We start from the raw sequence: 8754 nt of genomic DNA, 5'->3' as shown, positions 1-8754 counted from the left end.
CTCAAAGGGTGCAATCAAGTGAGTATTCCAAGGCATGATAAAGGTCTGAAAGCCAGTAAAGGAATGAACCTAAGTTGCTATGCATGAAACCCCATAAAACCAAGAACATGACTTCCACAATAATGATTCATTCATCTTGTCATTTTATTCATCATTCTCTTGTTCCAGTACTTGCTTAGGGACAAGCAAGCTTTAAGTTTGGTGTTGTGATGCCAGGGCATTTTGGCCAGTTTCACTGACCTTTTCTTTATGATTTTAAGGTAGTTTCATGCATTTTCTTAGGAAATAAGCAAGTTTTGGGTAAATAATCACTTACATCTTGATTCAAGCAAACATTGTGAATTTTACATGATTTCATGAGAATTATGCATGAATTATAGGACAAATTGAATGATGCATCTCTCATAACTTGGATTAGAGCTTTGATGCACTTTATTGCTTGATTTCAGGACAAAGGAAGCAAGGAAGAACCATGTTAGTAGCCACGTTAGTCTAGCTAACGTGACCACTAACGTGGAATGGAGGCTAACTTGCAACGTTAATGAGAAAAGTGATCGCCATTAACGCCTTTGTGAGCCATCATAGCCCACATTAGTTGCCACGTTAACTATGTTAACGTGGAAGCTAACGTAGAAGAGAAGTAGAACTCCAACGTTAGTGGTAAAAGTAAGTACCACTAACTCTCCAAAGAGGCAATTGTCAACGTTAAGAGTCACGTTAATTCAGTTAACGTGAACTCTAACGAGGAAGCCAATGTTAGTGACACTCACCTTTGTCACTAACGTTGGACCAAGCTCATAAGGGCCACGTTAAGAGCCACGTTAACTCAGTTAACGTGGACTCTAACGTGGGGAAGCAAGGAATGGCCAACGTTAGTGACACTCACCTTTGTCACTAACGTTGGACTAAGCCACTTTGAGCCACGTTAGTTGCTTCGTTAACTCAGTTAACTTGGAAGCTAACGTGAAGGAGAGAATGATGAGCCAACGTTAGTGACACTCACCTTTGTCACTAACGTTGGAGATGGCTATCAATACCACGTTAGAAGTCACGTTAACCTAGTTAACGTGAACTCTAACGTGGGAAGTAGGGGCGTTCTGAAGCGTTAGTGACAAAGGTAAGTGTCACTAACGCTCTCGAAGATTTGGCAAGCCTACGTTAAAGGCCACGTTAACTATTCTAACATGAACTCTAATGTAGGGAGAAAGGGGTACTCTCAACGTTATTGAAAAAGGTAAACCCCAGTAACGTTTGCGAAGGGTCAAGGGTCAACGTTAGTGGTCACGTTAGTGCCACTAACGTTGAAGTTAACGTGGACCACTTTGGGTTAGGACGTTAGTGAAAAAGGTGATTGTCACTAACGTTCTCAACCCCACATTTTCACTTAACGTTAACACCACTAACGCCCTAAGCTAAAGTCCCTGCCTACTTCACAATTTCTCTACAAGTAAAGCTGAGCCCACTAAAAAAGATAACTGCTTCAACTCAAGATCCAAAGGCCCATATCCAAGACTTGAAGAGCCAACTAGAAGATCAGAAGAATAGTATAAATAGGGAGAGCTTTGAACTAGAAAGGAGCTTTTGGCATTATTAGAATTACTCTCTGTATTTTACTTTCTCTGCACTTCTAGTTTAACTTTTAGAATGTACTCTCCATCTTTGCTTTCCATTCCCAGAGCTATGAACAACTAAACCCCTTTCATTGGGTTAGGGGGCTCTGTTGTAATTTGATGGATCAATAATAGTTTTCATTATTCTTCTTCTTTCTTTTCTCTTGATTTTGCTAGAAAGCTTTCAATCTTCATCCAATTGAGTAGTTATCTTGGAAAAGAAGCTATTCATACTTGGATCTCTTCTGAACCTTGGAAAAGGGATGAAGAGATCATGCTAGAAATGCTTTCTCATGTTGGACCAAATTGGGGTTTGGGCGGATATGATGACATATAATTCTCCCAATACTTTGATTTAGAAATACATGTGGTATAATCAGTGACCACACTTCATCTCTTCTCATGAGCAATTAGACCAAGGAATTGGCTATTGATCTGATTTGAGAGATTGAATTACTAAGAAATTGGAATTCAATCACTTAAGATTGCCAAGGAGATCAATGAATGCATTGATTGAGGAAGAGATGAAAATGAACTTGATTCGGAGAATGCAACATCTCCTAAGCCCAATATGAATTCCCCATTTCTGATCTTACCCATTCTATTTACTTTATGCCATTTACTTTCATGCTAAACTTCCCTTCCCCATTTAAGATTCTGCAATTTACTTCCCGTCATTTATTTTCTACTATTTACTTTCCCGCCATTTAATTTCCTGCAATTCTCAACTCACATTCTGCTTAGCTCAACTAGAACATTCTTTCAATTAAAGTTGCTTGACCAATCAATCCCTATGGGATTCGACCTCACTCTTTTGTGAGTTATTACTTGACGATAATTCGGTATACTTACCGAGGGAGATTTGTTAAGGGACAAGTTTCCGTGCATCAAAGCTTCGAGCTTTAGGAGCTTATCTTCTAGCTCTCGACGTCGTCTAGTTTCTCTCCGGAGGTCCCTTTTAGCTTCGCGTTAGTGTTCTGCTTCCTGTTCGAGCTGTTTGAGGCAACCTTGTTGTTCTCGGGGAGCTTCTAGAATTTCTGAATTTGGAGGATGCTTTTCTCTGTTTTGTGGAGGTGTATCTTTGGGTGTGGTGTCCGCATTCTATTTTCTAAATCAGAGTTATGGTCATTGTCATGGTCGTCCACCATAGTGATGAGATGACTTCCAGATTCCCTGGCAACGGCGCCAATGTTCCGAGGGTTACCTGAAACTGTAGGTCGATCTCGGTCGAGATCTGCGGTGGTGGCTGGAGCTGTCATGTTCGACCTATTGGACTTGGTGGAGCTGCTGATCCTCGATCACCGGAGGGTGGTGGTACATGCAAGAGACTCCGATGCTTAAGTTAGCATGGGCTTTTAGTAGGTTTATTGTAGAATCAGAGTATAAGTTATACTTGGGTGCTCCAGCGTATTTATAGTAGTGTAGGATAACCTTTCCGGATAAGATAAGTTAGTTATCTTATCTTATCTTCTTAGTGAAGTCATCTTATCTTGAGGGGAGTCGCCTTTAAATTGGGCTACGTCCCTTTATTTGGGCCTGCTTAGGCTCCCTGTAGCTATTTGGCCGAGCTCTTTAAGAAGAGCTCGGGTAATCCTGACCTAAAGAGGTCGATCGACTTGTCTTCTATCAGCCCGGGTCGTGCAACTCGACCCAAGGCATGAACAATGTCAATGCCTTAATCATCTTGGAAAGACCATTCTTGGCAACTGCCAGAGCTATCATTGATGTTCAAAAGAGAGAACTAGTTCTTAGAGTACATGAAGAAAAGATGGTGTTTAATGTCTTTAAGGGAATGAACTATCCAAGTGAACCTCCTAAAGAATGCATGAGGATTAATGTCATTGAATTCTTAGTGCATGAGGCCCTGGGAGAGGAGAAGTTTGATGAAGCTTTTGAAGTTGCTCATGAGCCATATAATGAAGAACTAGAGGAGATTATAACCACCCCAATTGTGCTAGAGAAAAAGAAAGATAAAGAGGAAGCATCCAAGCTTGAACTCAAGCCATTACCCTCTACTCTCAAGTATGCATTCTTGGGAGATGATGACACCTTTCCAGTGATTATTAGCTCATCACTAAGTAAGGAGGAAGAGAGAAATTTTCTTGAAGTTTTGAGGAGCCACAAGGATGCCATTGGTTGGACTATCTCTGATCTTAAAGGGATTAGTCCAACAATGTGCATGCACAAAATCCTCTTAGAAGATGATGTAAGACCCATAGTTTAACCACAAAAAAAGATTAAATCCTATAATGAAAAAGGTTATGCAAAAAGAGGTGCTGAAATTATGGAGAGCAAGGGTGGTCTATCTCATCTCAGACAGCTCATGGGTGAGCCCGGTCCAAGTGATTTCTAAAAATGATGGTATCATTGTAGTGCCTAATGAGAAGAATGAATTGATCCCACAAAAATTGTGACTGGGTGGTGTATGTGCATAGACTATAGGAAGCTCAATGAAGCCACCAGGAAAGATCACTTTTCTCTTCCATTCATGGATCAAATGCTAGAAAGACTAGCAGGACATACCTATTATTATTTTTTGGATGGCTATTCAGGCTACAACCAAATTGTAGTGGATCTTAAAGACCAAGAGAAAACTTCTTTCACATGTCCATATGGAATTTTTGCTTATAGGTGTATGTTGTCCATTTTTTCTGATATGATTGAAAAATTCATAGAGGTCTTCATGGATGGATGACTTCTCAGTTTTTGAAAATTCATTTTCTAATTGCCTACATCATCTTGCCTTAGTTCTAAAGAGGTACTAAGAAACTAATTTAGTTTTAAACTGGAAAAGTGTCATTTTATGGTCACTAAGGGTATAGTTCTTGGCCACCGAATCTCTAACAAAGGCATAAAGGTAGATAGAGATAAAGTGGAGATAATTGAAAATTACCCCCACCTAGCAATGTCAGGGCAATAAAAAATTTTTTGGGGCATGCTGGATTCTACAGAAGGTTCATTAAAGACTTTTCTAAGATTTCAAAGCCTTTGAGCAACTTATTAGTCTCTAATGTTCCCTTTAAGTTTGATGAAGAATGCATGCTAGCATTTGAGAACCTTAAGAGTAGACTTTGCCTCTGCACCTATTATAGCACCACCGAATTGGAATCTACCTTTTAAATTAATGTGCGATGCGAGTAATTTTGTCATTGGTGCTGTATTAGGACAGAAGAGAGACAAGCTAGTACATGTGATCTATTATGATAGTAAGGTTCTCAATAGAACTCAAAAGAACTATACAACAACTGAGAAGGAATTATTAGCAATAGTGTTTGCTTTTGATAAATTCATATCATATTTGATTGGATCTAAAGTTATTGTATTCACTGATCATGCTGTCTTGAAATATTTGCTAACCAAATAGGATTCAAAGCCAAGATTGATTAGGTGGGTTCTTCTACTCCAGGAGTTTGACATAAAATAAGAGATAGAAAAGGGATAGAGAATCAAGTTGCTGACCACCTCTCTAGAATTCCTTGTGAAGATCATGAAGCATTCAACCCTTGTGTAAATGAGCACTTTCCTGATGAGCAATTGTTGATGATTCAAGAAGCTCTATAGTTTGTTGACATAGCCAATTTCAAAGCCACTGGAGCAATATCTCACTCATTCAACAAGCAACAAAGAAGGAAGCTAATTCATGATGCCAAGTGCTTTCTCTGGGATGAGCCTTACCTCTTCTGATGGTATGATAAGAAGATGCATATCACATGAAGAAGGTCAAGAGGTGCTATGACATTGTCATGGGTCATAATATGGAAGTCATTTTGGGGGAGAGAGAACTTCTCCAAAGGTGCTTCAATGTGGCTTCTTTTGGCCAACCATTTTTAAAGATGCAAGAAAATTTGTAAAGAGATGTGATGAGTGTCAGAGAGCAGGAAGCTTGCCATAGAAGAATGAGATGCCCCAAAATTACAAAGTGGAAGTAGAATTATTTGATATATGGGATATTGATTTCATGGGACCATTCCCAAGCTCATACTCAAACAATTATATTCTAGTTGCTATAGACTATGTTTCCAAGTGGGTAGAGGCAATTCCCTCTCGCACAAATGATACCAAGGTGGTTCCCAACTTCCTAAGAAAGAACATTTTCAGCAGATTTGGTGTGCCTAGAGCCTTGATTAGTGATAGAGGGAGCTATTTCTGCAATAAACAACTTGAAGCTCTCCTCCTTAGGTATGGAGTAAAACACAAAGTGGCCACACCATATCACCTCCTAATAAGTGGACAAGTTGAAATTTCAAACAAGGAGCTCAAGAGAATTCTTGATAAAACTGTTGAAGCATCCAAAAAAGATTAGTCAAAGAAATTAGATGATGCCTTGTGGTCCTACAAAACAGCTTTCAAGACCCAAATTGGTATGTTTTCATATCAATTGCTATATGGAAAAGCTTTCCATCTCCCTGTAGAGTTGGAACACAAAGCATTTTGAGCTACAAGATTATTGAACTCTAACAACCAAGCTGTTGGTGAAAGAAGGCTTTTGCAATTGAATGAGCTAGAGAAATTTAAAATAGATGCTTATGAAAGTGCCAGAATATACAAAGAACCAACCAAAAGATGGCATGATCAAAGATAACAGCAAGAAGCTTTGAAGCTGGCCAAAAAGTCCTTATACACAACTTAAGATTGAGGATATTTCCTGGGAAGTTGAAGTCCAGATGGTTCAGACTTTTCTTGGTCACCAAGGTTTCACCCTATGGACACATAGAGATCATGTAAGAAGAATCAAAGAGGATGTTCACAGTGAATGGACATAGACTCAAACATTACTTGAGTGAGGCAATGGATAGCCAGAGGGTGAAGTACAATTCCATTAAGCAAAGATGCACCGTCAAACTAGCGACGTTAAAGAAGCGCTAGTTGGGAGGCACCCCAACCATGATATCCTTTTAAATTCATTTGATCTTGAGTTTTGTCTTTTAATTATTAGTTTTGTTTCGTTCTTTTGATAGTTAGTCTTTAAAATTTTAGTTTTGTTCCTTTGATAGTTTTTATCTTCAATTTTTGGCTTGTGATACTTACTTTTGTCTCACTTTATCTTGAGATTTATTGCACATTTTGCCTTCAATTTATGTGAATGTTGGTAGTTTCAATTACTTTCCTAGTCCACTCTTGCATACAGCATTAATTGAAAATTTGTTTAGAAATTAAGTTTGGTGTGAACACCAAAATTTGAACTAAGTTTCTAAGCATACTCTATATTGCATATGCATAGAGCATTGATCCAAAAGTGTCTTAGAAACTAAGTTTGGTGTGATCACCAATGCTAAGTTTCTAAGCAAGCTATATGTGGCTTATGCACATGGAATCCTAGCCATTAGTGCACAAAAAGTACATGCAAAGAAGCAAGTTTGGTGTCCAAATAGCACCCTTCTTAGCTCCAACAAAAGTCTATTTTGAACCTCCATCGGCTAGTGTAAATGTGGTGCATTTATGTGTGGATTGTTATGTGAGCATAAATTCAAAATTGCTTCATATCCCTATTGACATGACATTCTTGTAATTTCATATTCTGAAGATTCTTCCTGGAACATTCATGTCAAAAGATCTTCAATCAATTATGATCACATGCACCTATTGAAATTGCATTCTTGGAACTCCCACACTTTCAAATTTGGTTCAATACACTTCCAAGATGCACGAGCCTCAAAGGTGGGCGTGCGGGTTCCCAAAAACTACCTGAACTCCTGAAGTGCTCTTTCAAAGCACCCGCCATCTATTTTTCTCTATAAAAGGCCTGATGAGCAGATAATTTATACGCTTTTTGGCATTGTTTTTAGTATATTTTTAGTTTATTTTAGTTAGTTTTTATTATATTTTTATTAGTTTTTAAATAAAAATCACATTTTTAGACTTTACTATGAGTTTGTGTATTTTTCTGTGATTTCAGGTATTTTCTGGATAAAATTGAGGGACCTGAGCAAAAATCTGATTCAGAGGCTGAAAAAGGACTGCACATGCTGATGGATTCTGGCCTCCCTGCAATCAAAGTGGATTTTCTGGAGCTACAGAAGCCTAATTGGCGCGCTATTAATTGCGTTGGAAAGTAGACATCATGGGCTTTCCAGCAATATATAATAGTCTATACTTTGCCCGAGATTTGATGTCCCAAACCGGCGTTCCAAGTCAGCATAGAAATTATGGCGTCAAAACGCCAGAACTGGCATAAAAGCTGGAGTTAAACGCCCAAACTGGCATAAAAGCTGGCGTTTAACTCCAAGAGAAGCCTCTACACATGAAAGCTTCAATGCTCAGCCCAAGCACACACCAAGTGGGCCCAGAAGTGGATTCTGCATCATTTACTCATTTCTGTAAACCCTAAGTTACTAGTTTTCTACAAATAGGACCTTTTGCTATTGTATTTTCATCTTTGATTAGTCTTATGCTATCTTAGACCTTTATGGGAGGCTGGCCATTCGGCCATGCCTAGACCTGTTGTTCTTATGTATTTTCAATGGTGGAATTTCTACACACCATAGATTACGGTGTGGAGCTCTGTTGTTCTTCATGAATTAATGCAATTACTACTATTTTTCTATTCAATTCATGCCTACTTCTTCTCCAAGATATACTCTCGTACTTAATTCAGTTAAGTCAGAATGGAGGGGTGACCCGTGACAATCACCCAATCTTCGTTACTCGCTTAACCAAGGTCGCGTGCCTGACAACCACAAAGCGATCTACATGATGTTCAACGTAGTCATTGGATGACAGCTGGAGTATACTCTCTTGGGTTTCTAATCTAAGATTAGAACCTTCGTGGTAAAGGCTAGAATTATTGGCGGTCATTCTTGAGATCTGGAAAGTCTAAACCTTGTCTGTGGTATTCCGAGTAGGATCTGGGAAGGGATAACTGTGACGAGCTTCAAACTCGTGAGTGTTGGGCGTAGTGACAGACGCAAAAGGATCAATGGATCCTATTCCAACATGATCAAGAACCGACAGATGATTAGCCGTGCGGTGACAGCGCATTTTGGACGATTTTCACTGAGAGGACGGGAGGTAGCCATTGACAATGGTGAAACCCAATATACAGCTTGCCATGGAAAGGAGTATGAATGATTGGAAGAAGGCAATAGGAAAGCAGAAGTTCAGGAGGAACAAAGCATCTTCATACGCTTATCTGAAATTCTCACCA

The sequence above is a fragment of the Arachis hypogaea genome, chromosome 18 (genome assembly GCF_003086295.3).
Source record: "Arachis hypogaea cultivar Tifrunner chromosome 18, arahy.Tifrunner.gnm2.J5K5, whole genome shotgun sequence".
Taxonomy (NCBI): Eukaryota; Viridiplantae; Streptophyta; class Magnoliopsida; order Fabales; family Fabaceae; genus Arachis; species Arachis hypogaea.
This window is presented reverse-complemented; position numbering follows the sequence as displayed.